Here is a 22,970-nt window from a genome sequence, read left to right on the forward strand (position 1 = left end):
CAGACTCATATCTCTGTATGTGGTTTTTTTTTTTTTAATTTTTTTTGTGAGTGTGTGTATGTGATTGATATATATATATATATATATATATATATATATATATATATATATATATATATATATATATATTATATGCAGATTTTTTTGTGGTGGTAAAGAATTGGAAGATGAATAAATACCAAGGTTGGACAACTGATGAACAAAGTGCTGCAATATATTTTGTTAAAATAAATAGTGAAAGTAATCATTTCAGCAAAAACTGGGAAGACATAAGCCAACTGATGCAAAATGAAGTTGCATTAGAACAATTTAGGCACAAATAACAATATGGTAAATATAATCAACTGTGAAAGATTTATTCTGATTAATACAATGATCTAACACAACTACAGATATAATGAAAAATGCTATCAATTTTCAAATGAAAACTTAAGGGTTCAGTATGTATTTCAAAATATATGTTTACTTTTTCTTTATTTTCCTTGTTTTTCTCCTCCAAATGCAAAAATCTATTTTACATGATTTCATATATATGATGGATATTGTGCTTCATTCTTTCCTAGTGGACTGGGAAAGGGTAGAGAAAACACCAAAACTTAGAACTGAAAGCAAAAATTAAGTTGAACTTAAACAGTAGGGTTCAGGAAAATGAGACAGTGATAGTGGAATTGGCGTTGAAATTTAGGCCATCTGAATTGTAGTTGAATGGGCATATCTCTTGTTTTGCAGTTTTTTAGGCTCAATTAATTTGTCAGGTCAATTATTAATACTTATCTAAAGATCCATAAAGACAGAATTAATTTAAAAACACCTTTCAGTCTGTTTATTTTTATTTCAGAAATTCAATATTTTACATTGACATAGTCATCAATTTACAAAATTAATGAAATCTATAATATTTTTTGGGTTAGTAATACACAGCTTTTGTGCAGACTGCACTAAAGGACAAAAAGTACAAAAATGGGCAATTCTCCAGATTCAATAGCTGATTTTATTGATATTCTGATTTCAGAATCTCCTCTTTTTCTACTTTTACTGTCACATATTATAGCTAGTCAAATATGAAAATCAAGTAGTAGGCCTCAAGTACAATATTGGTTTGCAGAAGTACATTTAAGTAGAAATGGTTAAATCCATAGTTTAGTTACATATACAGTTAGTATGTACACATTACTCTCTTTTAAACTCAAAATACATAAAAATAAATCACCCTAATAAATTATATTTTCTTTTTAAATACTAATTGTATTCAATAAAAGTGACATGTTCATGAAAAAAATAATAGGAATTTAAATTTTAAAAAATCAAATTTTAAAAAAAAGTTTTCTCATAAACTGGCATCATATAAGGTTTTAATTTCTGAATCACAGGTTGTAGGTTCATAGATTCAGAGTATTTTGAATTATATGTTTAAAATTATAGAATCTGGTCTTCTACAGGATGTTAAATGCTATTTTTTCTATAGGGTTTGAAATTGGGTTTATGTACACTTGTGAAAGCAAGGTGAAGGTCTTTGCATACTAATATTTCTAAATTCATAAAATAAAATCTATATGAGTACAAAACAAAATAAGTATATTGGAATATAGTTATCTATACAACATCTATATAAATATTTATTAAGCACAGTTTATGTTCTATTGTGTATGCACACTATATATAGAAATGGGAAAACTATATATACATATGTATATATCCCATCCCACAAACAAAAATCACCTCCTCCTCAAATCCTTTCTCATTATGCAACTGAATAATATATATATATATATATATAGCTACTTAGTTTTATAGGAAATTTCATTTAGTATATTACTTTTGGAAAATATAAACACTATTAATGTGTTTTGAAATAATAAAAGCTATTTTTATTTGTTTTTGCCAAATAAAATAATGAATTATATATATATATATATATATATATATATATATATATATATATATATATATATATATATATATGAAGAAAAACTTTATATTCTGTACACATGGCATGTGTGTATATTTCTCTCTCTCTTTATATATATATATATATATATATATATATATATATATATATATATATATATATATATATATGTATATATGAAATCCCAACAAAGATGTTAGCATGTACATAAATTACCAACTGTATTAGAAGAAAAGTTCTCTTATCACATTTTTATGAAAAGTTTCTCCACAACGCATACATTCTTTTAGCTTTCAGATGAACAAAACATGAAATACCATCTTTAACTAAGGGTAGATGTTTCACCTTTTCTGAAAAAAAAAAACAAACTCTTGAAATTTTATGAATGAATTTATGCATTGATTGCTTATTTGGAAAATAGTTTAAGCCATATGAATGTTAAATATTCCAATTCAACATCTTGAATAACCACTATGGATGATATGTAAATACATAATTGTATGTGTGTGACTATAAGATTTTTGAGAAATTTTACATATATTCTATTCTATCTTCAAAAATGCAATAAGCAATTATTGTTTTATCACTACTTTTAAGTTGAGTAACCTGGAAAAGACAGTTATTTACTTAGTCACACAAGTATGTCTGAGTCTGGATTTTGAACTAATGCCTTCCTACCTCAGGTACAGTGTTCTCTTCCCTGCTTAAGCTTTTAAATAAAAGAAGTGCTTTATCAAGATAGAGTTAAGACACAAAATCCTGTGCCAGTTTCTTTGAAAAAAGTCCTCTTAGAAAGAAAGACAAATATTGATCTATAAGAAGTAGCAATTGCCTCCCTGGGGATCCCATTGTCCAGTTCCAATTGCATAATAAAGATTTAGTTTCTTCCTTCTTTCCTCCCTCCCTCCTATTACTCCCTTCCATCCATCCCTTCCTTCTCTCTCTTCATCCCTCCCTTCACCTTTCCTTCCTTCCTTCCTTATCCTTCCTTCCTTCCTTCTTTTCTTCCTTCCTTCCTTCCTTCCTTCCTCTCTTCCTTCCTCTCTTCCTTCATTACTTTTTTCTCTCTCCTTTTCTTCTTTCCCCCCTCCCTTCTTTCTCGCATCTGTTTTCCCTCAGAGGTCTTCCTATCCTAGATTGATTTTTTTATTTTTTACTATTTAAAGGAAGTTGTTTTTGCCTCATTTCTTATCTATACTCAATCACTGCATGGCCATTCCCCCAGTGAAACTAAGTTCTGAGAAAGACCTTAGCTTAAAAAAGACCAAGATCTCATAATGCATTGGGGTCATCTTCAGTCAATCTGATTGGTATCTTGCTACTGGACTCAAATGGCTCTGGAGGAAAAAAATGAAGCTATAGATTTTGGACAGCCCTTATTCACTTAAATCCAATTCACTTCAAAATCATGGCATCATTTTCCTGATCTGGTCCTCTTTAAAAACAAAACAAAAAAATAAGAACATAAATCTGGAACTTATAAATCGTTCAAAAGTTATTTCTATATTATCATTAAAGTTGAACCAAGAATTAGAAATTCTTTCTAATGTAATCTGGTTTGAAGATGTTGACCTAGCTAAAGATGAACCCAGTGTTAGTAGAACAAACATTTACCACAACTAGACTAACTCAAAAAAATTCAAAAAATTCTGGTGTTCCTTGAAGTGATTTTTTTCCTTATCTCGTAAAGTGAATTATGGAAACTTCATTTCCATTTGTAACTATCTTTGAGAATCACAATTCTGAGCAATTCAGCATGACATGTATGTTGTCTGGTGAAAAATAAAAAAAATGGAAAGAAAACTTCATAATTTAATGTGTAATTCCTTAACTAAGTGAATAGAAGTTTGCAGTGGGAAGAAAGTCCCATCCATCTTCACATTTATGAATTTGTGATTCTATATTTTCTCATGGGAAAATGTTTAGTTGTTTTTTTTTTCTTTCAAGAAAACAGTGCACAATAGCATGTAAATGTTCATACTTTGTAAGAAGAATATTTCCTACAAAATTAAATATTATTATTCCCAATTTCCTACTCAATTCAGAATTATTTTTTAGTTTTCATTTTTGTGAGTATTAGTAGCATAGTAGATATAGAAAAACAACAAGCATTCAGCTAACCTGTTGTGTCTACATCATTGATATAATTTTATGAGTAAAAGGTAATACAGATGGATCAGTTTTTCCTATTAAAGAAGTATAATTAATTAATTGACATTTCAGCTAATATTAATTTCAAAATCATACATATCTAGAAATTGTTATACAAAACACAATTAGATTAGACTTTTTGTTTTTAATCACTATTTAGAAGATCAAGTCAGATACATTTGTATTTAAATATGATTATCTAAAAGTGTAGATCACTTCAACTAGCAAAATTATGAATATTGTGCCCAGTGTCAATAGAATTTTCAAGGAAATGAAAATAGTTTTTGAATTGAATGTTAAATAAAGACATATATGAAGTGGTGATGATATGTATATAATGTGTTGAATTTATAGGGAAGAAATTTGATACTATAATAATCTCTCAAATACACATTATCATGAAATATATTTTTATGCCATTTGATTTAACTATTTCATCAAATACTTTCCAGTTGTATTATTCTGGGTAAATCATTTCACTTCTCTGTCTCTATTCTTAAGCTGTTAAACAAGAATGCGTATAATAACTAACCTTCAGGGTTATTGTAAGAAACACAATCAAATATTTTAAGATAATATTTTAGATGCTGCCATGGATTGAATGATGGGCCTTCAATAAGGAACATTTGCATTCAAATCCAGCTTTAGACATTTAATGCCTGTGGAACACAGGCAACATACTTAACCTTTGTTTAGTATAGTTTTCTCATTTATAGATGGAGATTAATTATAGCACCTATCTTTCTGGTTCATTGTGAGGATCAAATGAAACATTAGTTGTAAAATGACTAGAACAGTGTCAAGCACAGAGCAGGTCATATGTAAATTTTCTACTATAGCTATTATCATTAACCTTAAAAGACAATATAAATGCTAGTTAATATATTAACTATCTTTACTATTAACCATTATAGGGACTCTTAATTGTGTCACACATAAGCAAGTTGGGCTTTTTGCACTTTTATCTAGGATCACAGAGGTACTTATTTCCTATCTGTGAGAAAAATAGACCAGCAGGTATTTGTAAGCTAAGCCATGTGTTTTGAGAAATTTGGGGAAAAAAAAAATCTCCCATTATTCCTGCTAATGTGTCTGTTGTTTAAGTAGAAGTAATCAGTTTTTAGGAACAGCAAGCTTAAATTGGATACAAGTCATTAGCGGTCTGCTCATTGATAGCAGGATTTTTAATACAGCACATATGTTCAGTTGTTTTTGTATAAGAGGCTTAGCGTAGTAAGTAACTGAGATGGCTGTTTGAATATGCAATTATTTCAAGATAAATAAATTTGTTGAATAGAAATATGATGATCATAAGCCAATGCTCCAACCTAGACTTTCTTTTTCAAATCTCAATAAAATTCATACCAAATCAGTATTTTAAAATTTCCATCTTTGTTCATTTCCATTTATTACAATATTCATATTCCATATGATTTTTGTGATCCCTCGTAAGCTTAAGATTCAGGAGGAATATTTTGCTCCTGCCTACATATGGAGCCAAGAGGAGGGATAACTAAAAGATTTGTAAGACAATATTCAATGTAATATATATATATATATTTTTTTAATTTTTTCTTTTATTTTATAATTATAACATTTTTTGACAGTACATATGCATGGGTAATTTTTTACAACATTATCCCTTGCACTTACTTCTATTCAGATTTTTTCCCTTCCTCCCCCAACCCCCTCCCCCAGATGGCAAGCAGTCTTATATATGTTAAATATATTACAGTATAATTTAGATACAATATATGTGTGTAGAACCGAATTTTTTGTTGCACAGGAAGAATTGGATTCAGGAGGTAAAAATAACAGTTTACATTCATTTCCCAGTGTTCCTTTTCTGGATGTAGCTGGTTCTGTCCATCATTAATCAATTGGAATTGGATTAGTTCTTCTCTATGTTGAAGAAATCCACTTCCATCAGCATACATCCTCGTACAGTATCATTGTTGAAGTGTATAATGATCTTCTGGTTCTGCTCGTTTCACTCAGCATCAGTTGATGTAAGTCTCTCCAAGCCTCTCTGTATTTCTCCTGTTGGTCATTTCTTATAGAACAATAGTATTCCATAACATTCATATACCATAGTTTACCCAACCATTCTCCAATTGATGGACATCCATTCATCTTCCAGCTTCTAGCCACTATGAAAAGGGCTGCCACAAACATTTTGGCACATACAGGACCCTTTCCCTTCTCTAGTAGTTCCTTGGGGTATAAGCCCAGTAGTAGTATGGCTGGGTCAAAGGGTATGCACATTTTGATAACTTTTTGGGCATAATTCCAGATTGCTCTCCAGAATGGTTGGATTCTTTCACAACTCCACCAACAATGCATCAGTGTCCCAGTTTTCCCACAGCCCCTCCAACATTCATCGTTATTTGTTCCTGTCATCTTAGCCAATCTGACAGGTGTGTAATGATACCTCAGAGTTGTCTTAATTTGCATTTCTCTGATCAATAGTGATTTGGAACACTCTTTCATATGAGTGGAAATAGTTTTAATTTCATCATCTGAAAATTGTCTGTTCATATCCTTTGACCATTTATCAATTGGAGAATGGCTTGATTTCTTATAAATTAAAGTCAATTCTCTGTATATTTTGGAGATGAGGCCTTTATCAGAACCTTTAACTGTAAAAATTTTTTCCCAATTTGTTACTTCCCTTCTAATCTTGTTTGCATTAGTTTTGTTTGTGCAGAAACTTTTTAATTTGGTGTAATCAAAATGTTCTATTTTGTGATCAATAATGGTCTCTAGTTCTCCCTTGGACACAAACTCCTTCCTCCTCCACAAGTCTGAGAGGTAAACCATCCCATGTTCCTCCAATTTATTTATGATTTCGTTCTTTATGCCTAAATCTTGGACCCATTTTGATCTTATCTTAGTATGTGGTGTTAAATGTGGGTCCATGCCTAGTTTCTGCCATACTAATTTCCAGTTTTCCCAGCAGTTTTTGTCAAATAATGAATTCTTATCCCAAAATTTGGGATCTTTGGGTTTGTCAAAGATTAGATTGCTATTTTTATTCACTATCTTGTCCTGTGAACCTAACCTATGCCACTGATCAACTAGTCTATTTCTTAGCCAATACCAAATGGTTTGGGTGACTGTTGCTTTATAATATAGCTTTAAATCAGGTACACTTAGACCACCTTCCTCTGACTTTTTTTTCATTAGTTCCCTTGCAATTCTCGACCTTTTATTCTTCCATATGAATTTTGTTGTTATTTTTTCTAGGTCATTAAAATAGTTTCTTGGGAGTCTGATTGGTATAGCACTAAATAAATAGATTAGTTTGGGGAGTATTGTCATCTTTATTATATTCGCTCGGCCAATCCAAGAACATTGAATGTCTTTCCAATTATTTAAATCTGACTTTATTTTTGTGGCAAGTGTTTTGTAATTTTGCTCATATAATTCCTGACTCTCCTTTGGTAGATATATTCCCAAATATTTGATACTATCGACTGTTATTTTGAATGTCAATGTAATATATTATAAATTTTATTATTCAGTAATTTTTATGAAAGAAAAAGCCAATATTTCTACTTTTATTTTTGAAATGGCAGCATAGGAGTGATCAGCCTTTAGTTTCATATTGATCTGGGAAAGAAAGGAGAAAATCTGTTATTTTTGTTAATATTCTTTTTTTTTTTTAAACCACAATTAGATGTTGCATTTTTCTTCATGCTTTTACCCTCCTAGTTTCACCTAATTTGCTGAAATTTTACATATTTCTCAAGTTTCATGTGAGATAATTATTAGACCTCCCCACTTAGATATGAAGTTAACATAAAATATATTTCTAATTTTACATATGGTTTAGATGTCAGGGATTCTCTGTCTCTTATTGAAAAGTGACCACATAAAGACAATATACTAATAAGACTCATAAGAATTGTGTTGTATTTTTTTCCCCTTTTTATCAATGCAGCTTCACAATTCTTTGTCTTAAAGAATGGGAACTAGTTCAACATTTACTGAAGTTTTAATGGATGATTTTACAAGAAATATAAGGCAATATTTTCACAAAATACTATAAATATGTTGTTAAATTATAAAAATAATCAGAACAGCTATAGAATAATGTACTGCTGCATAGATAAAGCATAGATTGAAATAAGCTTCAGTGTTTTTTTTTTGTTGTTGTTATTGTTGTTTTCAATTGGAAGTTGTAATGAAACAATTTTCTAATTTGGGATGTCTTGGAGTGATTTGGGGAAGGATCTGTCTCACAGGGAGAGTATAGTCCATCCCTGCTGTGGTCTAGGCAAGCCAATGGGAGGCTCTAGACAGAGGCGCGGATCAGCAACTAAGGCCCCTCAGTCTTGGCTTGTTTGGGCAGTGGTGCAGTGGACAGATGATGGAGCCTCCAATTTCAGGGCAGAAGGTAGGTTGCCAGCCCCAGGAACCAGATCACAGCAAGCTACCTCAGTGTAGTAAGCTGGCCACCAGCATCTGGACCCCCAGAGGTCAAGGTCAGTGATCTTTCCCATGTTTTCAATGCATAAAGCTTAGGATGTTGCCCCCTGTAAACCAGAAGCAGAGCTCAAATTTAATAGTGGACAAGGGAATGAGCAAGAGACAGAAGGGAGTTTTTTAGACCATAGAAAGCTACTGTGGATCCTAACACTAACACAGAGGATGAAGTATCCCAAAAGGGGGTGTGAATTTGGTCTAAAGTCCAGGGTCCTTCTTAGAAGAGCTCACAAAGAATTTTGGAAGAGATAGAAGGAAAAATGGGAAAAGAAGTAAAGAATATGCAAGGAGGTGTCAGCAGGTTAGAAAGAAAAAGATGGGAATTGACTGAAAAAAAATTCCTTGAAAAGTAGGGGGGTAATGGAGGGAAAGTGCAAAAGTTAACTGAAGAAAATTATCCTTAAAAATTAAAGTTGGTTGGTGTAAGCTCTTGGCTCTGTGAAACATCAAGAATCAATTAAGCAAAATAAAGAAATGAGAAAACAGAAGAAAATGTTCAGTATCTCATTAGAAAGGTAAGTGACTTAGAAGATGGATCTAGGAGAGATAATTTACGAATTGTTGGACTTTCTGAAAGCCGTGACTAGAAGAGCCTGGACAACATCTTTCAAGAAATTGTCAAGGAAGGTTACTCTGATGTCCGAGAACCCAAAGGTAAAATTGCCATTAAAAGAAGCTACTAATCATATCCTGAAAGAAAATCTGAAATGAAAATTTCAGGGAATATTGTGGCTTGATTCCACAGTTGTAAGATCAAGGAGAGAAGGAAAGTGTTTCAAATATCAATGAACTATAGTCAGTATTGCACAAGACTTACTAGCTTTTGCATTGTAGGATCAGGAGACCTGAATACAATATTCTGGGGGCCAAATGGAGCTTGGACTGCAGCCAGGAATCAATTGCCTATTAAAACTGAGCATTATTTTTCAAGGGGGGAGTTTCAATTTTTACTGATGAAAAGTGCAGAACTGAACAAAAAATTCAATCTTCAAATGCAAAATTCTAGGGAAGTATTGAAAGAAAAGCAGCAAAGAAAAATTTAAAGAAACATATTGTTGCTGATTTGAATTATTTACATTCCTCCCTGGTAAGATGGTGCTTTAAAACTCTTGAGAACTGTATATTTACTGGGGCAATTGAAAGTGTACATAGAGTGTATGGGTATGGGATGATTTTGATGTGATGATATAAAAAAGAAATTAAAGTGCTGGGAAAGAAGATAAAAGAAGGCAAAATGGGATGAATGGAATCACATGAAGAGGTACAAAGAACCTATTGCAGTGAAGGGAGAGAAGGGAATATGATGAGCATTATTTAAATTTTGATCTTGTCATGTTTTGGATTGAGGAGGAAGTGACATGTGCATTTTTTTTCATATACAGATTTATCTTTCCCTGTGTGGAGATGGGAGGGGAAAAGTGAGGTGAGAGGGATAGGATAGAAGTGGATGAGGAAGGGAAAGTGAAAAAGAGAAATATAGAGGAGGAAAGGATGAATAGGGGAAGATCATCAAAGCAAGGCACTGGTGAGGAGAGATGGGATTAAAGGAGAAAAAGAAGTATAATAAAGGGAGAGAATGAGATGGAGGGAAGTACACAGTTGTTAATCATGACTGATGTGAATTGGATGAACTCTCTCATTAAGTGGAAATGGATAGTAGAGAGGATTAAAAACCAGAATCTATATATATATATATATATATATACATATATATATATATATATATATATGTATATAGTATTTTGTTTACAAGAAGTGCATTTAAGACAGAGAGATGAATATAGAGTTCGGGTTATGATCAACAGGCTGATTTCAAAAAGACCCGAAGAGAATCACACGAATTGATGCTAAGTAAAGTGAGTAGAATCAAGTGAACACTACACAGCAACAAGATTATGTGATGATCAACTGTGATGGACTTGGATATTTTCAATAACGAGGACAATTCCAATAATCTTGTAATGGAGAGAGGCTTTTGCACCTAGAGAGAGGACTATGGAGACTGAATGTGCATCACAATATAGTGTTTTGATCTTTTTTGTTGTTTATTTGCTTGTGTTTTTCTTTCTCATTTTTTCTCATTTGATCTTATTTTTCTTGTGCAGCATAAATGTGGAAAAATGTATAAAAGGATTAGATATGTTTAACTTATACTGGATTGCTTGTTGCCTAGAAAAAGGGTGAGATTGGGAGAAGGGAGAAATACTTTGAAACATAAGATTTTGCAGGGATGAATGTTGAAAAACTACCTTTTTGTGTACTTTGAAAAATAAAAAAGCTATTATTATTATTATTTTTAAATACTATTTGGAACTGGCTAAGAATTAGTGCAGTATATCAGTGGAATAGGTTAGGTACATAAGACATCATAGTCAATGACTGTAATAATATGCTGTTGATAAATCCCAAAACTCCATTTTCTGGGATAAAAGCTCACTATTTGATAAAAGCTTTTGGGAAAACTGGAAAAATGGCATTAATACTGCATCTCATACTGTATACCAAGATAAGGTCAAAATGGGTACATGATTTGAACATTATATAAGTAAATTAGGAGAGTGAGAAATGGTTTGCCTATCAGATCTATGGAGAAGATAAAAATTTATAACCAATAGGAAAAAAAAGAACATTATGAAATGCAAAATGAATGTTTGATTTCATTAAATTAAAAAGGTTTTTCACAGAAAAAAGACAATGCAAACAAAATTAAATGGGAAACAGAAATGTGGGAACCAATTTTGCTGCCAACGTTTCTGATAAAAGCCTCATTTCTAAAACATATAGAGAATTGAGTAAAACTTATAAGAATACAAGTCATTCCCCAATTTGCCCCACAGGTGCAAAAGGAGGTTGGTAGTTCAGAAAAATTACTCACATGGGGAATGGGTTAAAAAAGGGCAATACATATATGCACACATAATATATGCATACTACACACACAGATAGATGCTATTTGGATAGAAAAGATTATTTTAGGTTGTTGTCTTTCATTTTCAAAGAGGACCAAAATGGCATCACTTTGTTAGAGTCAAATTACAGTGTAACCAGCTGTGACTAATTAGACCAACATGAACTTAGAATGTTCTGCCACAGATGGATAGAAATAGTCCCCATGATGGACACCCTTGTGCTAGTGTCTCCCATGTAGCACAATAACTTCTTTTTTTTATTAATTTTATAATTATAACATTTTTTGACAGTACATATGCATAGGTAATTTTTTACAACATTATCCCTTGTATTCCCTTCTGTTCCAAAATTTTTCCCCTCCTTCCCTCCACCCCCTCCCCTAGATGGCAGGCATTCCTATACATATTAAATATGTTATAGTATATCCTAGGAACAATATATATGTGGAGAACCGAATTTTGTTGTTGTTGTTGTTGCAAAGGAAGAATTGGATTTGGAAGGTAAAAATAATCTGGGGAGAAAAACAAAACATGCTAACAGTTTACACTCATTTCCCAGTGTTCCTTTTCTGGGTGTAGCTGATTCTGTCCATCATTGATCAATTGGAATTGGATTAGCTCTTCTCTATGTTGAAGATATCCACTTTCATCATAATACATCCTCATACAGTATCATTGTTGAAGTGCATAATGATCTCCTAGTTCTGCTCATTTCACTCAGCATCAGTTGATGTAAGTCTCTCCAAGCCTCTCTGTATTCATCCTGTTGGTCATTTCTTACAAAACAATAATATTCCATAACATTCATATACTATAATTTACCCAACCATTCTCCAATTGATGGGCATCTGTTCATTTTCCAGTTTCTAGCAACTACAAAAAAAGGCTGCCAGAAACATTTTGGCACATATAGGTCCCTTTCCCTTCTTTAGTATTTCCTTGGGATATAAGCCCAGTATTAGAACTGCTGGATAAAAGGGTATGCACAGTTTGATAACTTTTTGAGCATAATTCCAGATTGCTCTCCAGAATGGTTGGATTCTTTCACAACTCCACCAACAATGCATCAGTGTCCCACATCCCCTCCACCATTCATCATTATTTGTTCCTGTCATCTTAGCCAATCTAACATGTGTGTAGTGGTATCTCAGAGTTGTCTTAATTTGCAATTCTCTGATCAATAGTGATTTGGAACACTCTTTCATATGAGTGGAAATAGTTTCAATTTCATCATCTGAAAATTGTCTGTTCATATCCTTTGACCATTTATCAATTGGAGAATGGCTTGATTTCTTATAAATTAGAGTCAATTCTCTGGATATTTTGGAGATGAGGCCTTTATCAGAACCTTTAACTTTAAAAATGTTTTCCCAATTTGTTACTTCCCTTCTAATCTTGCTTGCATTAGTTTTGTTTGTACAAAAGCTTTTTAATATGAGGTAATCAAAATTTTCTATTTTGTGATCAATAATGATTTCTAGTTTTCCTTTGGTCACAAATTCCTTCCTCCTCCACAAGTCTGAGAGGTAAACTATCCTATATTAATCTAATTTATTTATGATCTCATTCTTTATGCCTAAATCATGGACCCATTTTGATCTTATCTTAGTATGTGGTGTTAAATGTGGGTCCATGGATAGTTTCTGCCGTATTAATTTCCAGTTTTCTCAGCAGTTTTTGTCAAATAATGAATTCTTATCCCCAAAGTTGCGATCTTTGGGTTTGTCAAACACTAGATTGCTATTTTTATTAACTATCTTGCCCTGTGAACCTAACCTATTCCACTGATCAACTAGTCTATTTCTTAGCCAATACCAAATATTTTTGATGACTGCTGCTTTATAATATAGTTCTAGATCAGGTACAGCTAGGCCACCATTTGATTTTTTTTTTCATTACTTCCCTTGAAATTCTCGACTTTTTGTTCTTCCATATGAATTTTGTTGTTATTTTTTCTAGGTCATTAAAATAGTTTCTTGGGAGTCTGATTGGTATAGCATTAATAAATAGATTAATTTAGGGAGTATTGTCATTTTGATTATATTCGCTCTTCCTATCCAATAGCACTTAATTTATTTCCAATTATTTAAATCTGACTTTATTTTTGTGGCAAGTGTTTTATAATTTTTCTCATATAATTCCTGACTCTCCTTTGGTAGATATATTCCCAAATATTTTATGCTATCGACCATTATTTTGAATGGAATTTCTCTTTGTATCTCTTTCTGTTGGATTGTGTTGGCAATGTATAAAAATGCTGAGGATTTATGTGGATTTATTTTGTATCCTGCAACTTTGCTAAAGTTCTGAATTATTTCTAATAGCTTTTTAGCAGAGTCTTTGGGGTTCTCTAAGTATACGTGTCATCTGCAAAGAGTGATAGTTTGATTTCCTCATTTCCTACTCTAATGCCTTGAATCTCTTTCTCAGCTCTTATTGCCGAGGCTAGTGTTTCTAGTACAATATTGAATAGTAATGGTGATAGTGGGCAACCTTGTTTCACTCCTGATCTTACTGGGAAAGGTTCCAGTTTATCATCATTACATATGGTGTTTACTGATGCTTAGCACAATCACTTCTAAAGTTTTTAAGAAAGACCTTGATTTTTCTGATCACCTTGTGGGCACTTGGCCTGTGAGAATTACCCATGAAAAAATCTTTTTGCATTCAAACAATGTGGTCAGTCAAATGGAGTTGTGCTCTCTTGCAGTAGAGTTTTAATAGTTGGTAGTTTGGTTCAAGAAAGGATTTTTCAGAATCTTCCTAAGACAATTCAAATGGAAGTGATTCAGTTTCTTAGCATGTTGCTGGCATACTATTCGGTTTTCACAAGCATACAACAATGAGGTCAGCACAATGTCTCTGTAAGATCTTTAGTTTGATTATCGCTCCTCTCCTCTTCCATACTTTTCTTTAGAGACTCTCAAATACTAAGCAAGTTCTAACCATGCCTATGTCAATCTTATTATCAAAGTAAACATCCCTGAAAAGTATGCTGCTAAGGTAAATGAACTAATCCACAGCATCAAAAATTTCACCATTTGTTGTAACTGATGGTTCCACATATGAATGGTGTGGTGCTGGCTGATAGAATACCCATATTTTCTTGGTGCTAATTGTCAGATCAAAATTACCATAGACAGTAGAGAACTGATCCACACATTGTTGTATCTTGGCTTCAGAGGCTGCATTGAGTGCACAAACATTTGCAAACAAAAAATCACATACCAACATTACTTTCATTTTATTTTGGCTTGTAGCCTTTTTAAGTAGAAGAATTTGCCATCAGTATGGTGGCTGATCTTGATTCCATGTTTAGCCTTATTTTGAAAACATGGCTGAAAACATCATGCTAAGAAGCACAGGAGCAAACACTCAGCTTTGTTTCACTTCATTGGTGACTGGAAAAACTTGAGAGCATGGCCATTGTCTAAAACCAGAGCAAGCCATTCATCATGAAACTGATGTACTATACTGACAAATTTTTCTGGGCTACCACATTTTGACAATTTTCTTTAAGCCTTAGTGATTAATAGTATCAAAGATCTTGGATAAATCTACAAATGTTGTCAAAATGGGAGATTTATAGATAGACACTAAGAGTCCAAAGGGGAAAAACCATTAAAAATGCAAAAAGTAAATTCAATCTTTCAATGGAAATGAATGTTGTTACTCCCTCTTTTGGTTCAGATTTCAACCCCTCACTACTTCCTGGTGCTAGACACTATGCTCTAGGAATTTTTAGATTACTTAACATTTCAAGGAAATAAGTAGAGAACATGAGATGTCCATCAACATTTAGCTGTTTTTTTTTTTCTTTCCTATTTTTGTTTATGGAACAAAACAAGCATTTCATAACATAGCATAATAAAAAGATATCTGTATGTAAAAATGCAAATCTCTTATGCACAACTATGCAATAAAATTATCATGTAAATTTCTTTTTTTTTTCTTCCCTTCAGCTTGTTATATCAATCAACTGTCTCTGCTAAAGATCAGTTAATCAACAAGTGTAATAGAAAGAGCACTGACTTGTCAAATGACTTATGTTTAAATCTCACTTCTGATACTAATCTGTTTGACTTTTATCTAATCCCTAAACTCTCTGGGTTAAATTTAATCATTTGTAAAGTAAAGTTAGGGGCCTCTTCCAGCTCAAATTTATCATCCTATGCAAAATAATTTATTATGTAGTAGTCACAATGCTAAGAAAACTGACTTCATTGGAAAAACAAAAATAGTTCCTGTTTTTGAGGATACATTTTTCACTGTGAAAAAATCTACATACATTGGCAAATAGAAAAAAATACTTAAAAGGAAAGATTCTAAGAACTAGAGGGGCTGGAAAAGACCTAACTTACTTAATTTTACAATTAAATATCTTTTACAACACTTCTACGCAATTTATCCTTTGTAATTTGTTATTAAAATATTGTATTCTAACTCCCTCCATGTGTTTCTCTATTTCTCCTTTGACAAAACACAATTCTAAATGAAAACTAGTTACAATATGGTAACTGGTAATCACTGAAATAATTTTTAAAGTTTAGTGGAAACAATCTTAATAAGTTTCATTTGTTCATTATTTATTAAATATTAAAGGCCAAATATCTAGAACATATCATATGCAGTATATATACGTATACATGCACAGACATATATATATATATATATATATATATATATATATACACACATATATACATATATATATATATATATGTTTATATGGATATTACAAATATTTTATGACCAAATTCTGATTATTTGAATAAGTCTGTCTGTTACCATTTAGTTGTATGGTTTGGTTTGGTTAAATAGCTATAAATTTGGAAAAAAAAAAAAAAAGGAAAAAATTAGGGAGTGATTTTACAGATTTATTGTTTCTATCATTGCTATTTCTTTAAATAGATTTTATTAGTATCTTTTATTTTAACAATGTCTATATTTCCTCATGAGCTCTCCTCCTTGAAGAGTCATCCATTTTATCAAAGAATAAAAGAGAATGGGAAAAATTCTTATTATAAGTATAAAAGATATTGGAAATGTCTGATAATATATTTAGCCTTCTGATAGGCCACCATCACTTCAAAGAAAGAAGGTAAAAAGTCTTTGTATAATTCTTCCATTGGGGCCAACTATTGTTTAGTATAATTTTGCTGCTGTAGATATGATTATATTATTGGTTTTTCATTTACAATTTTAGTCATGTGTATTATTTCCCTTGTTTTCTTATTTCATATCAGTTCATATACCTTGTTATGCTAATCTGTTTTATCAGTAAAAAGACTCATAAGTTCTCAAAAAACCTCTAAATCTAAGATATATTCATTTAGCCCATAGAATTGACATAATTACAAAACAAAATTCCTCCAAGACTGATCACATTTATTATTTATTACTATTATTTTAATTAAAGGTTTTTTTTTTATTTAAAAAGCATATGCTTGGGTAATTTTTCCAACATTGACACTTGCAAAACCTTTTGTTCCAAATTTTCTCCTCCTCCCCCAGATGGCAGGTAGTTCAATGCATATTAAATATGTTGAAATACATGTTAAATCCCAGATATATATATATATATATATATATATATATATATATATATATATATATATATATATATATATATACATATTTATACTGTTATCTTGAAGATAAGAAAGAAAAATCAGATTAAGAAGGAAGAAATAGAAAAACTGAGAAAGGAAACAAAATACAAGCAAATAACAGAGAGAGTGAGAATGCTATGCTGTGTTCTATACTCTGTTCCCACAGTCCACGCTTTGGCTGTAGATGACTCTCTTCATCTCTGAACAAGTAGAACTGTTTTGAATCATCTAATTATTGAAGAGAACAACATCCATCAGAATTTATCGTTGTATAGTCTTGTTATTGTTGTGTATAATGATCTCCTGCTTCTGCTCATTTCACTTAGCATCAGTTTGTGTAGGTCTTTCCAAGCCTCTCTGAAATCAGCCTACTGGTTGTTTCTTACAGAACAATAATATTCCATAACATTAATATAACATAATGTATTCAGTCATTCTCCAATTGATGGGCATCCATTCAGTTTCCAGTTTCTTGACACTACAAAGAGGACTGCCACAAACCTTTTTTGTACATGTGAGTCCCTTTCCCTCCTTTTAGATCTTTTTGGGCTATAATCCCAGTAGAATCATTGCTGTGTCACATTTATTATTTATTGTCTTCTACCAAATAATTGCCTTTCTATCATTAATTTAGAGGCGTTATGAAGTGAATTTTTATAACATAAACCTTTTCATCCTGTAATTTTCCCTTATACTTTTACATTATCACTAGAATATGTTTAAATCATATTAGTAACTATGAATTGTTTCTTCATTACATTTTCCTTAAACTACTTCAATCTTTAAAATGAAAAAAAAAAAACAAATTTACATCAAAGTTGTTGGAGAAAATTAAAATAGATCTTTTACTACACAATCTTCAATCTCCTTTTATGAATGTGACTTTCCTGTTTTTTAAAATACAAAATAAAAACCAGTACGGATATCAGTAACTATAAATTAATTAACTTATTTGTCTAGCTCTGCGTAAATATTTTGCAAACATTTTCCTTTGGTCTACAATTAGCTTACAAAAATTGCAATATTATTTTGTACTTTTAAATCAATTTTATTTTGCTTATTTGTTTCCATGTTTGCAGAAAATGAAAAGTATGTTTCTAAATACTACAAATCATGTGTTTTCAGGGTTAGTTAAAAAGTAAAAAGCAATAATAGCCCAATGTCCCCTCAAAAACAAAATGAACAAAACAAAACATAGCAAAAGGCCAAAATATCGTACTATAACATGCAAGGCTTTTGAATACATCCATTTCATTTAGGCAGGTTTGACTGAGGATTATTAGTAGTTCAAGCTGGACCAAATACAAGCTAAATCTAGTTCCTGTCTTTTGAAGGAAAGAAATGCTGCTCCTGAAAGAAATCATGTTTCTGAAGTGGGTACTAAATTACTTGTGTTAATTTATAATCGCCAGTGTCATCAGAAGCTTATGTAACCAGTCAAAGAATCATTTAGCTATGAGATGCCATGGAGAGACTTAAGAGGATTAAAACTAAATAACAATCATTAGGGGATATTTAAAATATATTAAAAAACAAAATCAAATAATTTCTGAGCTCAGTAGAATTTTTAGGCATCTGAAACTTCTTATTTTACTGATGAAGATAAAGAAAATACAGATAAAATCCAGGAATAATATGAGTTTCTTAAAATAATGTAACCAATTAGTGGCAGATTTCAGATTAAACCCAGGTCTCCAAAGTTCTATTTAATGTTCTTTCTTTTATAATGTGTTCTATTAATATATAAAAACAACGTTAAAGTTATCCTAAATGATGAATGAACACAGAGATGCCCATACTCATTTTTAGAAGATACATACACACACACACACACACACACACACACACACACAAACCCCTTAATGTTATATTTGTTTTTTTTTTTTTTTTTCCTTAGGAGCTGTATATAATACATGTGTAATTTACAGATATAGTATTTAGGTCAATTCTGTGTGTTCAGTAAGCTCTTACTAGTAAGAGTATCTCCATTAAACTAATGGAGATAATAATAGCAATATACTAATTTGTCCAATTACTTGGCTTCTTATGACAATTACACATACCTAGTATATCATAAATTATTGTTAAATTCAAATTGGATAATTCAGAAAAGGAAATATCTTATACCTTATTTTCCATCTTTATGTACCTAGTCTTTATGTTCAAAGTATGATTATTAAGTAACATATAAAGTAAGAAAATTCATCCTTTTAAAAAATGTTTAGACCTTCTACATATTTATGACTATTATAAAAATGCATTATAGATTAAGAGATAAGAAAGCTCCCCCAACCAAAAATTAAACTCGAAATACAAAAATTAAAAGGAGAAATCAATAAAATTGAAAGTAAAAAAACTATTGAATTAATAAATAAAACCAAGAGTTGGTTTTATGAAAAAGCCAATAAAATAGATAATCCTTTGGTAAATTTGATCAAAAAAAAGAAAGAGGAAAATCAAATTGATAGTCTTACAAATGAAAAGGGGGATCTTTCCACCAATGAAGAGGAAATTAGAGAAATAATAAGGAGTTACTTTGCCCAACTTTATGCCAATAAATTTGATAACTTAAGTGAAATGGATGACTTTCTCCAAAAATATAGGCTGCCTAGATTAACAGAGGAGGAGATAAATTGCTTAAATAGTCCCATTTCAGAAAAAGAAATAGAACAAGCTATTAATCAACTCCCCAGGAAAAAATCCCCAGGGCCAGATGGATTCACATGTGAATTCTACCAAACATTTAAAGAACAATTAGCCCCAATGTTATATAAATTATTTGAAAAAATAGGGGATGAAGGAGTCCTACCAAACTCCTTTTATGACACAGACATGGTACTGATACCTAAACCAGGTCGAATGAAAACTGAGAAAGAAAATTATAGACCAATCTCCTTAATGAATATTGATGCTAAAATCTTAAATAAGATATTAGCAAAAAGACTTCAGAAAATCATCTCCAAGATAATACACTATGATCAAGTAGGATTTATTCCAGGAATGCAGGGCTGGTTTAATATTAGGAAAACTATTAATATAATTGACCATATTAATAATCAAATTAATAAGAACCATATGATCATCTCAATAGATGCAGAAAAAGCATTTGACAAAATCCAACATCCATTCCTACTAAAAACTCTTGAGAGTATAAGAATAAATGGATTATTCCTTAGAATAATCAGGAGTATATATTTAAGACCTTCAGTAAGCATAATATGCAATAGAAATAAACTGCAACCTTTCCCAGTAAGATCAGGAGTGAAACAAGGTTGCCCACTATCACCATTACTATTCAATATAGTACTAGAAACGCTAGCCTTGGCAATAAGAGCCGAGAAAGAGATTCAAGGAATTAGAGTAGGAAATGAGGAAATTAAACTATCACTTTTTGCAGATGACATGATGGTATACTTAGAGAACCCCAAAGACTCTGCTAAAAAGCTACTAGAAATAATTCAAAATTTCAGCAAAGTGGCAGGATACAAAATAAATCCACATAAATCCTCGGCATTTTTATATATCACTAACAAAATGCAACAGCAAGAGATACAAAGAGAAATTCCATTCCAAACAAATGTTGAGAGTATAAAATATTTGGGAATCCATCTACCAAAGAAAAGTCAGGAATTATATGAGAAAAATTACAAAACACTTGCCACAAAAATAAAATCAGATTTAAATAATTGGAAAGACATTCAGTGCTCTTGGATAGGCCGAGCGAATATAATAAAGATGACAATACTCCCCAAACTAATCTATTTATTTAGTGCTATACCAATCAGACTCCCAAGAAACTATTTTAATGACCTAGAGAAAATAACAACAAAATTCATATGGAAGAATAAAAGGTCAAGAATTGCAAGGGAACTAATGAAAAAAAAGTCAGAGGAAGGTGGTCTAAGTGTACCTGATCTAAAGCTATATTATATAGCAGCAGTCACCAAAACCATTTGGTATTGGCTACGAAATAGACCGGTAGATCAGTGGAACAGATTAGATACAAAGGACAAAAAAGGGTACATCTATAGCAATCTAATCTTTGACAAACCCAAAGATTCCAACATTAGGGATAAAAATTCATTATTCGGAAAAAACTGTTGGGAAAACTGGAAATTAGTATGGCAGAAATTAGATATGGATCCACACTTAACACCATATACCAAGATAAGATCAAAATGGGTCCAGGATTTAGGCATAAAGAGGGAGATAATAAATAGATTAGAGGAACAGAGGATAATCTACCTCTCAGACTTGTGGAGGAGGAAGGAATTTATGACCAGAGGAGAACTAGAGATCATTATTGGTCACAAAATAGAAGATTTTGATTACATCAAACTAAAAAGTTTCTGTACAAATAATACTAATGCAAACAAGATTAGAAGGGAAGTAACAAATTGGGAAAATATTTTTAAAAACAAAGGTTCTGACAAAGGTCTCATTTCCAAAATATATAGAGAACTGACCCTAATTTATAAGAAACCGAACCATTCTCCAATTGATAAATGGTCAAAGGATATGAACAGACAATTCTCAGAGGAAGAAATTGAAACTATATCCACTCACATGAAAGAGTGTTCCAAATCACTACTGATCAGAGAAATGCAAATTAAGACCACTCTGAGATACCACTACACACCTGTCAGATTGGCTAAGATGACAGGAACAAATAATGACAAATGTTGGAGGGGATGTGGGGAAATTGGGACACTAATACATTGCTGGTGGAGTTGTGAAAGAATCCAGCCATTCTGGAGAGCAATCTGGAATTATGCCCAAAAAGTTATCAAACTGTGCATACCCTTTGACCCAGCAGCGCTACTACTGGGATTATATCCCAAAGAAATACTAAAGAGCGGAAAGAGACATATATGTGCCAAAATGTTTGTGGCAGCTCTTTTTGTTGTAGCTAGAAACTGGAAGATGAATGGATGTCCATCAGTTGGAGAATGGTTGGGTAAATTGTGGTATATGAAGGTTATGGAATATTATTGCTCGGTAAGAAATGACCAGCAGGAGGAATATAGAGAGGCCTGGAGAGACTTAAATCAACTGATGCTGAGTGAAATGAGCAGAACTAGAAGATCACTGTACACTTCAACAACAATACTGTATGAGGATGTATTCTGATGGAAGTGGAAATCTTCAACATAAAGAAGATCCAACTCACTTCCAGTTGATCAATGATGGACAGAGGTAGCTACACCCAGAGAAGAAACACTGGGAGGGGAATGAAAATTGTTAGCACTAATATCTGTCTGCCCAGGTTGCATGTACCTTCGGATTCTAATGTTTATTGTGCAACAAGAAAATGATATTCGCACACATGTATTGTACCTAGACTATATTGTAACACATGTAAAATGTATGGTATTGCCTGTCGTAGGGGGGAGGGAATAGAGGGAGGGGGGTAATTTGGAAAAATGAATACAAGGGATAATATTATAAATATATATATATATATATATATATATATATATATATATATATATATATATATATATATAATAAAAAAAAAAGAAAAGAAAAAAAAAAGAGATAAGAAAGCTGACATATTTACATAGCTTTAAACAATCAATGAAATTACATATGCCAAGTTATGTCAAATATTCAAATATAAAACAAATACATTAAATAATGGGTAAGTGAATAAAAATCTTTAATGATAGTGTTTGTGAAAACATCCTGAGAGACAAAACATGCTAGGTAGTAAATTTCTTTCTTCAAGTATTGGAAATGAGGAGGATGGAATTGAGTAACTAAAAGTTAATTCTGTTTTCAATAAAGGTTTTAATGTATATATACAACTTCCTGTGCTTCTCAAACATTGGGCATTGTTTTAATCTTATTTTAGAAGAACATCTATAATCTAGTGTTAGTTCTAATGTGAATGGGAAACTA

Source organism: Sminthopsis crassicaudata, chromosome 1 (genome assembly GCF_048593235.1).
Source record: "Sminthopsis crassicaudata isolate SCR6 chromosome 1, ASM4859323v1, whole genome shotgun sequence".
In the NCBI taxonomy this organism is placed as follows: Eukaryota; Metazoa; Chordata; class Mammalia; order Dasyuromorphia; family Dasyuridae; genus Sminthopsis; species Sminthopsis crassicaudata.